Below are 11,848 nucleotides of genomic sequence, written 5' to 3'. Positions count from 1 at the left end.
GGTGGCTCCAGGCCCAGGCGCCCGGGCAGAGGGCGCCTCCTTTCTGCAGCAGCCGAGGAGGACAGTTCCCTGAGGCCACGGTGAGTCCACCGGGTAAAGGGTGAAGACTGCCAGCCTCGGGGAGGGGAAACGGCCGGGAAGCCCTGCCAGGCGTCAGACGGTGGGCTTGGGGCGGGCGTCTCTCTCCTCTGCCTGCCTCATCAGAGCTCCTGCCAAACTCAGGCCAGGAGAATCTCGGAACCCCGGGGGTTCTTGCCTCAGACCCCGACTCCACAGGAGCAGAGTCTGGGGCCAGCCGACAACCACTGCAGGCCACCGCGTGGCCTTCCTCTGCTGCCCGGGGCTCCAGGAGAGGGAGGTCAGGGTCGGAGTCAGACGGGAGAGGCCGCCTGGGTAATGAGCCCTAGAGAGTTGTCTGCCCGACCGTTTCCCCAAACGTTATGAGACAAGACTCCTTAAGGTGCTCATTACTCTGCCGACCTTTCTAAGCCCTTGATCTACATTAAGACAACTCAGAATCTACAGAATATTCCAGTTTGGTCTCAGTGAGACAGAAAAGAACATGTCGCCATCCTGACAGCGGGCGAGAGGCGCTAAACCCTCTCAGGGCAGGTGGGCGAAGGCAGAGCTCACAGCGCCACGGAGCTTGGGACCCAGACCAGGAGACACGCCTTGTGTGACTAAGTCATAGGGGGTGTGAGCCAGGGTCGCAGGCTGGCATGGGTCCCACCAGGGCAGCTCAAGGACCAGGCACTCCACCCAGGTTGGATCCCCAGCCCAGCTCTGCTCCTGTCGCTTTTTTTTTAATTGAGATAAAATACACATGACATAAAATCCACCATCTTCACGAGCACCATTCCGCGGAATTTAGTGTGTTCGCAATGATGTGCGACCACTACCTCTCCGTTTCCAGCACCTTCTATCTCCCTAGAAGAAACCCTGTCCCCAGTCAGCCCTCACTTCCCAATTCCCCCCAAGTCCCGGCAACCCCCGGCGCCCCCTCCTCTGCTGCCTGTCTCTGCAGATTTGCCTGTTCTGGACGTTTCTTGTAAGTGGAATCACACAACACAGGGTCTTTCATGACTGGCTTCTTTCACTTGGTGTGTTTCCAGATTCATCCGTGTTGTCATATGTCAGAACGTCGTTCCTTTTAAGGCTGAGTAGTATTCCGTCATGTGGATGGGCTGCGTCTTGTTGCCCCGCCATCTGTAGGCGGGCATCTGTCTTGCTGTGTTTTAAATGTGCTTGCGGGCGGCTGGGAGGGGACAGCTCTGAGCCACGAGGTTGGCAGAACTGGACTCCATCTGCCCCCAGCTGTGTCACCTCTGCCGGCCTCCTGTCATCATCCCTAAGAAGAAGGCAAGGAAAGCCCCCGCCTCCCCGGGGACAGGAGACACAGTCGTGTCATCTCTCCAGGAAGCAGTGACCTTGTCCAGGGGTTCCATCAAGTGACATGGGCTGGCAGCATCCCCTGGGGGTAGAGATCCTCCTATGACATGCCCTGGCCCTGGCCCTGGCCCTGCCTGTCCCCAGCCCCACAAAGCTGGGCCTCCGCCATCGCCTCCTCCTCGCCCTCCTGGGTGCTGTCCTCTCTGGCTGAGGCATCCTCCCGGTGTCTTCCCCACACTCGCATCCTGCCCCATCCTCGGGACCCACGTGCTTGCCCCTCTGTGCCCATGAAGGGACCGGAGTAATCGTTCCTTCCTCTGAAGCTTCTCCATTTGGGGCCTGTTGTGGGTTGAATTGTGTCCCCAAAAAGATATGTCCACTACCTGACCCCTGGTACCTGGGAGTGCGTCCTCATTTGGAAATAAGGTCTGTGCAGACGTCCTCAGGCTAAGATGAGGGCGTCCTAGATTAAGGCAGGCCCTGATCCAACGTAAGGACTGTGTCCTTTTAGGCAGAGGGCGCCTAAGGAGGAGGAGGTCAGGACACAGAGACACAGAAACACACCGAGAGAGGCCCTGTGACAGCAGTGGCAGAGATGGAGTGGTGTGGCCACGAGCCAAGGCCACCAAGGATTGCCAACACCCACAGAGGCTGGACGAGGCGGCAAGGGTCCTCCCCTAGAGGCTCTGGAGGGAGCGCAGCCCTGCCACCCCTGATTTCAGACTCTCAGACTCCAGAACTGGGAGAAATAGATTTCCGTGTTCTAAGCCCTCATGTGTGGCACTTTGTTACTGTCCCCCCAGTAAACTCATCCAGGCGCCTGATAACTTCGTTCCCTGAGTTATCGTTACTCACCTGCAGATTTTACCTCCTGCACCAGAGAGAAAGCTCCATGAAGACAAGCCTGTGTTTATTGTTGTTCCACCCACAGGCCTGGCGCTTAATAATGGCTGAGGACGGTGGACAAGGCCCACCGGGATAGTGGGGAGACAGTCCATGAGGCCCCACACGGACCTCGGACACAGACAGGGACCAGCGAGGTCCAGCTCTTCCAAGGCAGGTGTTCCCGAGACTCATCATCATCATCATTTCTTGGAAGCTCTTTCTTTTTTTTTTTTTTTTGTGAGGAAGATCAGCCCTGAGCTAACATCTATTGCCAGTCCTCCTCCTTTTTCTCCCCAAAGCCCCAGTAGATAGTTGTATGTCATAGTTGCACATCCTTCTAGTTGCTGTATGTGGGACGCGGCCTCAGCATGGCCAGAGAAGCGGTGCGTAGGTCCGAACCCGGGTCTCCAGTAGCAGAGCACGCGCACTTAACTGCTAAGCCACGGGGCTGGCCCCCATTTGATGTTTTTTCTTAAAGCCATACTTTCTTTTTTTTTATTTTATTTATTTATTTATTTATTTATTTTATGAGGAAGATCAGCCCTGAGCTAACATCCATGTTTATCCTCCTCTTTTTGCTGAGGAAGACCGGCTCTGAGCTAACATCTATTGCCAATCTTCCTCCTTTTTTTTGCCCAAAGCCCCAGTAGATAGTTGTATGTCATAGTTGCACATCCTTCTAGTTGCTGTACGTGGGATGCGGCCTCAGCATGGCTGGAGAAGCGGTGCGTCGGTGCACACCCGGGATCCGAACCCGGGCCGCCAGTAGCGGAGCGCACACACTTAACCACTAAGCCACGGGACTGGCCCATAAAGCGACACTTTCTAAGCATTGAGAGTGACGTGCTTCCATCTCTCTCCCTCGAACCTGCGTGAAGAGTGAGTTGAAAGGGCGTTTGGGAGACAACAGCATTCATCATTCAATAAAGCCTCGTGAACACACGTCGCTTCAGCCACAAAGAGCAAGATGAAAGAGCTTACAAACTTTCCATTAAAAGACAATTTATGGGAGGGGCTGGCCCTGTGGCTTAGCGGTTAAGTGCGCGCGCTCTGCTACTGGCGGCCCGGGTTCGGATCCCGGGCGTGCACCAATGCACCGCTTCTCTGGCCATGCTGAGGCCGAGTCCCACACAAAGCAACTAGAAGGATGTGCAACTATGACATACAACTATCTACTGGGGCTTTGGGGAGAAAAAGGGGAAAAAAAAAAAAGGAGGAGGATTGGCAATAGATGTTAGCTCAGGGCCGGTCTTCCTCACAAAAAAAAAAAAGATAATTTACGGGAATGGATGTCATGCTGAGCAGAGGATCCAGTTCCGTTTAGCAGGATCGGGAAGGAAGTGTCAGCCGGGTCAGGGCTCCTCGGAGTGAGGGCTGCACGCCCCGCCCATCTGGAAGGACCCAGGCTGTAGGGAGCTGGGACAGGATGCCCAGCCTGGGGAGGGCGGCTCCAGGACTCCAGGGCTGGCATCCAGGGCTGCCTCCCCACCCTCCCCAGCATTTCTGGTGGCGTCGGCCCAGGCTGGCCAGGGCCGCTCGGTCACTGTGGGACACAGTGCTGTGTCTCTCACTGGGTGGCCTCGTCACAGACATGTTTACAGCCCCTCATCTAGGAGAGGGGCAGAGATGTCCAAATGGGTCACCAGGGGGCCCCTGGCTAGGCCTGGACGTTGTCCCTGTGTGAGTGTCCTGTGGCTGCTTCGACAAGTGACCACAAACCTACAGGCTTAAAAAACACACATTTGTTCTCATAGTCTGGAGTCCAGAAGTCCAGGACAGCCCTCACAGGGCTAAAATCCAGGCGTGCGAAGGGCTGGTTCCTCGGGAGAATCCAGGAGAGAGTCTGTTCAGTGCCTTCTCCAGCTTCCAGAGGCACCACGTTCCTCGGTTCGTGGCCCCTCCTCCATCTTCCAGGCCCTCAGGACAGCATCTCCTCTCCTGTCTGACCTCCCACCTCCTCTCAGAAGGCCCCTGTGATGCCACCGGGCCCCCAGATAATCCAGGGTCATCTCAAAGCTCAAGGTCCTTAACTTAGCACACATGTAAATGAGGTCACACACCCACAGGTTCTGGGGATGGGACGTTCCTCTGCCTCCCACAGCACCTGAGCCAGGAAAGGCTCCACGAGTCCCTTAATGCAGGGACGGCTCTTGGTTTATTTATTTATTTATTTATTTATTTATTTATTTATTTGTGAGGAAGATCAGCCCTGAGCTAACATCCATGCCAATCCTCTTCTTTTTGCTGAGGAAGACCGGCTCTGAGCTAACATCTATTGCCAATCCTCCTCCTTTTTTTTTCCCCCAAAGCCCAGTAGATAGTTGTATGTCATAGTTGCACATCCTTCTAGTTGCTGTGTGTGGGACGCGGCCTCAGCATGGCCGGAGAAGCGGTGCGTCGGTGCGAGCCCGGGATCCGAACCCGGGCCGCCAGTATTGGAGCACGCGCACTTAACCCCTAAACCTCGGGGCCGGCCCGGGCTCTTGGTTTAAAAGCGTTTTCTTCCGTGTCCTTGTCTGAGGCTCACAATCGCCCCGTGAGGCAGGGATGCTCCTGTTTTGTGACTGGCAAGCTCAGGCTTGGCCTAGGAGACCTGGCCCAGGTCACACGGTTGGACTGGAGCTGGTCCCGCCCAGCTCCACGGCTGGGCTCTGTGCACCCAGCCTGCCCCGGCCCTGCGTCAGGGAATCCCTGGGTACCCACAGCCACCCGGCTTCAGGACACGCAGTGACCGGGCTGGCATCACCTCTGGCGGGAGGGGACTTTCCAGGGTCCCCAGACTGGGGTCCAGTGGAGGATGGATGGTAGCAAACCCAGAGCAGGAAGCCCACGGGAGGGCAGCTGCTGCCTCCCCAGTGAAGACAGCCCTGGAGCAGGACCAAGGTGGGGAGGGGGAGAGAAGTGGGCAGGTTCTAGGGACTCAATGAGGGAGAACATTCTGGACATTCTGAGACCATGGGGGCAGTGGAGGGGACAGGCTGAGCACTGGGGGCCCATCATGGGAAACCATGTGCACCATGGTCACCAGGTGGGGACATGATGGGGAGCGGGCAGATTCCCTTCCAGGGGCTCCACAGATGGTGGGTGGAGATGCCAGGTGGGCAGCAAGGCAGTAGGTCTGGACCCCACGGGCGTCCAGGGGTAGAGACCTGAACCCGGGGGAGCATAGGTGAGTTTACAGCCCCAGGCTGTCCCCAGGACTCACATGTCTCCGCCCTTCCTCCTCATCCTGCTTGCTGGTTCCCCCTGAGCTCCCCGAGGGCTCCGTCCTTGTCCAAGACCCCGAAGCAGCTCTCCACCCAGCCCCGCCCTCCACCACCAGTCCAGGTCAGGCCTCCTTGACGTCACCGTGGGACCTTTGTGGGCCCTGCCTTGGAGCCTCATCTCGTGTGCAGTGACGTGGCCTGCCAGCATCTGAGAGCAGCTGTCCCCTCGCCTGCCACCCCACAGGCTCCATGAGGGCAGCCACGCCAGCGTTTGTTCCCCATCCCGAGGGCAGTCCTGGCATAGATGGCGCTAACATGAATGAGTGAGTAAGTGAATGAGTGAAGGACTCCTGCTTTGGGCTGCATCTGTCCCCTCCACACTGGCACCAAACGGCCCCGTTGGCAGCACTTCTGGGCCCCGTCTGCCTCTCTTGCACCTGCTGCCTCTGGCCTCCTCCCTCCTCCCCATGGCCTCCATCCCTCGTCTTGGGGGAAGGTCCTTGTCTGATCCCCCAGGACCACTCCCTGCCTGCTGCACCATCTTCACCCTCTCCCCACTCCTCACCTCCAGCCCTGCCCGGCTCCCCATGGCCCCCCTGCAGGCAGCGTCTCTACTCCCTCCACCTCCTTCTACCAACATTGACCTCTTCCATCCTGGTGAATCATCGCTGGATGGAGCACATAACCTTTACGCAGCATTTCATCTTAACTCCCAACCTTCTCTGCTCCTGATCTGAATACTTCCTTCCCTCTACATCTTCCTCCACTGGCTCTTTCTCTCTCCCCTGGCCCGCTTGGCCTCTCCGAAGCTCTTTGGCTTTTTCGACTAGATGGGAATTCCAGGAGAGTGCCTCCTTGCTCTTATTTATCGCCCTATCTCCAGGAGCCTAGGACGGAGGCACACGGGGAGCTCAAACCAGAGCTCATGAACGAGCATTGCCTCTTGTGTCCGCCAAGCAAGGAGAATGAGGAACACAGCAGCACCCCCAGAATATCCATCACCTGCAAAGAGGACCTGCAGGGGCCACCCAACACTCTTAGGGTAGGTGGCTCTGATGTCAGAGCGGAGGAAGTGATGAAGTGCCCCCCAGAGAGTCTGATTGTGCTCCCCTTATTAAAAAAATTTTTTTGCTGTAGTAAAATACAAATAACATAAAATTTGCCATCTTAACCCTTTTTTGTGTGTGTGAGGAAGACTGGCCCTGAGCTAACATCTGTGCCCATCTTCCTCTATTTTGTATGTGAGATGCCGCCACAGCATGGCTTGATGAGCGGTGTGTATGTCCATGCCCAGGATCCAAACCCACAAACCCCAGGCTGCCCAAGCAGAGCAAGCAAACTTAATCACTATGCCACAGGGCCAGCTCCTCAACCATTTTTAAGTGTACGGTTTAACGGCATTAAGTACATTCATAATGTTGTGCAACCATCGCCACCATCCATCCACAGAACTATTTCATCTTCCCAAACAGAAACTCTGTGCCCGTCTCCCCATCCCCCTCCCCCAGCCCCTGGCACTCACCATCCTACTCGTTGTCTCTATGAATTTGACTCCTCTAGGGACCTCATATAAGTGGAATCATTCAGTATTTGTCTTTTTATGTCTGGCTTATCTTAGTTATCGCATAATGTCCTCAAGGTCCATCCGTGTTGTAGCATGGGTCAGAATTTCCTTCCTCTTTAAGGCTGAACCATGTTTCATTATGTGAATGGACCATATTTTGTTTATCCATCATCTGCTGATGGATACTTGGGTTGCTTCCCCCTTTGGGTATTGTGAGTAATGCTGCTGTGAACATGAGTGTGCAGATATCTCTTCAAGACCCTGCATTCAGTTCTTTTGGGTGTAGACCCAGAAGTGGGATTGCTGGGTCATATAGTGATACTATTTTTAACTTTGGGGGGTAACCACCTTACTGTTCTCCATGGCAGCTGCACCATTTTACATTCCTAGCTGTGCGCAAAATTTCCAGTTTCTCCACATCCTCACCACCACTTGTTGTTTTCTGTTTTTTGGATAGTAACCATCCTAATGGCTATGAGGAAGCATCTCGTTGAGGCTCGCTTTGCATTCCCCTAGTAACTGTAGCAGGAAAAACCCGGGACCCTGTCACTGTAGCCAAATCAATGAACACAATGACCAGGGATCGAGGAAAAGAAAAATGGTTTAATTTTGCCAGCAAAATGAGGCTGTGGTGAGTTCGTACCCCAAAACCCACAGTCCTCCTGAGGCATTAGGAGTTGGGGTTTTTTGTTTTGTTTTGTTTTGTTTTTATTTTTCTGTGAGGAAGATCAGCCCTGAGCTAACATCTGATGCCAATTCTTCTCTTTTTTTTTTTTTTTTTGCTGAGGAAGATTGGCCCTGGGCTAACATCTGTGTCAATCTTCCTCTACTTTATATGGGACACCGCCACAGCATGGCTTGACAAGCAGTGTGTCAGTGCACGCCCAGGATCCAAACCTGTGAACCATGGGCCACCAAAGCGGAGTGCGCACACTTAACCGCTGCACCACCGGGCCAGCCCCGGAGTTGGGGTTTTTAAAGGAAAATCTGTGGGAAAGAATGTACTCTTGGTGACTGTGATTATTTGTTGGAGGAGGGGTCCCAGCCCTCTGGCGCCAAGCCAGCTGTCATCTCTATCTACAGCAGGAGATTTAGGGCTCTATCAATCAATCTTCCTGCGTCACCTGAAATTGGGCCATGGGGAGTGGAAGGAAACTGCTGCCAATTAACGGTTACAAAGTTGACAAGGTTTTAGATGTGGAGGGGAGCTGTGGCTTTGCAGTTCGGCGTCCTCCCATCGGCCTGCGTTTGGCCGAGATAAGGGGAGCTGCAGGGTCCTCTGTTTGCCTGTCTCCGTGAGGAACGGTGGACTCGGCGCCAGGAACCCGGATTGGGGAGCTTCAGCTTCTTGGTGACTTTTGGATGTCAGTCTCACTGTGACAAACCACAAGAACTGGTGATTAGCCAGAGCTTCAGTGTGAAGCCACCTGGGCTTCTAACAATTTATTACTTCCATTTGCCTTGTGGAATTCAGGGAGGCTAAAACAACCAAGATCTGCATGTGAAGGGACCTCAGAGAAGCAGGGAATGGGAATGAGTGCTTTTTGGTGTTTAACCCCATACATACTGTGTTCAATGTAGGGGAACAGATATCAGGGATGGCATCACGACAAGTGATGCTGAGCACCTTTTCACGCGCTTATCGGCCATCTTCTTTGTGTATCTTCTTTGGAGAAACGTCTGTTCAAGTCCTTGCCTGTCTTTCCATCCGGTCGTTTGGGTTTGTTGTTGATTTGTAGGGATTCTCTAGGTCCCGGGCATTGATCCCGAATCAGATGCATGATTTCTCCCCCTGCCGTGGGCTCTCTCGACTCTGTGGACAGTGTCCTTGGAAGCCAGCGCCCTTGGGACCGTAGCAGACACCCCGCTCTGCCAGCTGCAGGCTGAGGGGCTCTCTCGCCACAAGCAGGCATCCTGGACACACCACGGTCGCCGCCAAGACTTGGCCGTCTGTCCCCGAGGCCCTGCCCCACGGGTAAGTGCACACTGGACGTGTTCTCATCTGACCTCACAAGGAGGCCGTGCCTCCATCTCCACGTGGATCCCCACTCCTGTTTCACACTAAAAGCTCCCCACTTCCAGGAGCCTACCACGCAGCCAGGTGGCCAGCAGGCCCTGGGCGCACAGCGTCTCACTTAAGGGCCCCTTGGTGAGTGCTGCCTTCAGCCCCTCTTACAGGGAAGGACAGTGAGGTGCTCAGGTAACTTGTCACCAGGCTCATGAGTGGAGAGCAGGACAGCGATGCTGATCCATCCAACTCGCAGCCAGAGCCAACCACTCCATAGGAGCGAGAAAGAGAAACGGAAGCGAACAGACACATGTAGAGCCACCTAAGCACATGCTAAGAGGCCGCTCTTTCTTATTCCTCTTGTAACCTCACAACGTCCGAGCACAGACCAGCAGGCAGTCTCAGAGACTGGAATCCAGGCTGGCCACTCATGCTCGCTGTGGCCGGCTGCACAATGGCCCCTAAGACAGACCAGGTTCTCATCCCCAGACGCTACAAACGCGACTTTACTTGGAAAAACCACCTTTACAGATATGATTAAATCCAGGATCTTGAGATGGGGCAACTATCCTGGATTATCGGGGGGACCCAGTGTCATCTCATGTGTCCTTACAAGAGGGAAGGAGAGGGAGCTGTTGCACACACAGAATCAAAGAAGTCATGTAAGGATGGAGGCAGAGATGGAAGGTCACAGCCACGAGCCCAGGGACGCCTGGGGCCACCAGTAGGTGGAGAGGCAGGAAGGACCCTCCCCTAGAGCCTCCGGCGGGGGCGCAGCCCTGTGATGCCTGGATTCCAACCAGTGATACTGACTTGGGACTCTGGTCTCAAGAACTGTGAGATTCTACATTTCTGTTATTGAAGTCCCTGGTTTGGTATACTTTGTCAGGCAGCCCGGGGACACTGATACACACACACTGCCTTACCTTGACATAAACCCTCCAGTTTTAGAAGTGTTGCACCAAGACGGCAGGAAGGACAAGCAGCCCAGCAGGGCCAGTTTGGATTCTGATTTTGTTATTAACTCTCTAAGCTTGAGTCGGAACTGCCCTGCTGTGACGGGGGGCTGTGGCTGAGCCTCCTGGGCCCCCTCCCACCCTGACCTCAGAGTCTGGCTCCGGGGACAATTTAGGGCCAGGCAGGGGTGAGAGGCAGGCAGTGGGAGCCGTCCTTTGCCTGCTGTGGAAAGACAAGGAGCCCTGATAACATTCCAGCATGACGAAACCCACCACAGGTGCCTCTTGGTTGCTATGGAGACACAGCGATGCAAATGCACCGGGCAGAGAAGCCTGGGCAGTACCCGGGTCTGGGGAGAGCTTTTGCTGTGATAGAAGCCGCATCGCAGGCATCAGGACAACGGGGCCCAGGGTTGCGGTCACTAAGTGACCCTGAGCAAGTCCCTTCCCCTCCTAGGGCCTCATTTTCCCCAGCTGTGAAATGAGACCCCTGTTTTGGCTTAGTGGTTCCCAACTTGTGGGCACGGACCTGGGGCCTGAATCTACAGCCTTGGTCATATCTCAGGGTGGCTGAGCCTGTTTCTCACGTGTCTGCATGTGCACTGAGCTGCGCACAGGAGCCGTGAGTGAGGTGTCTCTGTCTTCAGAGCGGCTCTCACTGTTCATTATGGACGTGCTCGTTCACAGACACTCCAGGGCAACAGTCACGGGGGGTGGCTCTCACAGTTGACTTTTAAAAAATTGAGAATCTTAAGTTGAGAAGGTGAGGAAAACCGGGGGGCTGTGGAGGAGACTAAAGAGGACAGAGGATTGGGAGTAAAACGCGCAGCTCGGTCCTGCCTCCCTCACGTTCCAGCGGTGTGACGTCGAGTGAGACTCTCAGAATCCCCGAGCTTCATCCTTCCTCATCCCCAGAGCAAGGACGGTCCTGCTCCCAGAATCATGGGGAGGAGCAAACGAGACCCTCAGGGCCCAGGTGCCCAGACAGAGGCAGGCCCTGTGGACACGTCGGTTGGATCGGATCCAGTTCTAAGACTCTGTAATTTCCTAATGACAGAGAGAGCTATCAGCCGGGAACTCAGAATCAGGTGGATCCTGGAATCTGTGTTTCAAAAGGATCCGATCAGCTTGGACTTCTCCAGGGGACGGCTCAGTGCTTCTGGTGCCTGTAGATTGAGGTCCCTGGAGAGGGGGCAGGGCTCCACTTGCATGGAATGGCCCTCTGCCATTTCTTTCTTTTATTGAGTGAAATTCATATAACACAAAATTAACCATTTTAAAATGAATGCTTCAGTGGCATTTAGCACATTCACAGTGTTGTGCAACCACCATGTCTATCTCGGTCCAAACATTTTCGTCCCCTAAAAGGAAACCCCGTGCCCATTAACAGTCTCTCCTCATTCCTCCCTTCCCCAGCCCCTGGCAACAGTCCATCCGATTTCTGTGTCTATGGATGTGTCTTTCCTGGATATTTCATATAAGTGGGATCATATACCACGTGGCCCTTTGTGTCCAGCTTTTCACTCAGCGTGATGTTTTTTGGGTTCACCCATCTTGTACATCATGGTCAGCCCTTCACTTATTTTTATGGCTGAATAATATTCCATTGTGTGGACAGACCACATATTGTTTATCCATCATCCACTGATGGACACTGGGTTGTATCCACCTGTTGACTGTGGTGAAGGATGCTGCTGTGAACATTCGTATACAAGCGTCTGTTTGAGATCCAGCCTTTCAGTTCTTTTGGGGTGTCTCCTAGGAGAGGAACTGCTGGGTCCTGTGCTGATTCTGTGTTTAACTTTTTGAGGAAGTCTGTATTTATTTGTATCGCATGTTT

This window comes from Ceratotherium simum, chromosome 30 (genome assembly GCF_057802395.1).
Source record: "Ceratotherium simum simum isolate JZ-2026a chromosome 30, ASM5780239v1, whole genome shotgun sequence".
Taxonomy (NCBI): Eukaryota; Metazoa; Chordata; class Mammalia; order Perissodactyla; family Rhinocerotidae; genus Ceratotherium; species Ceratotherium simum.
Note: the sequence above shows the minus strand (reverse complement) of the source record.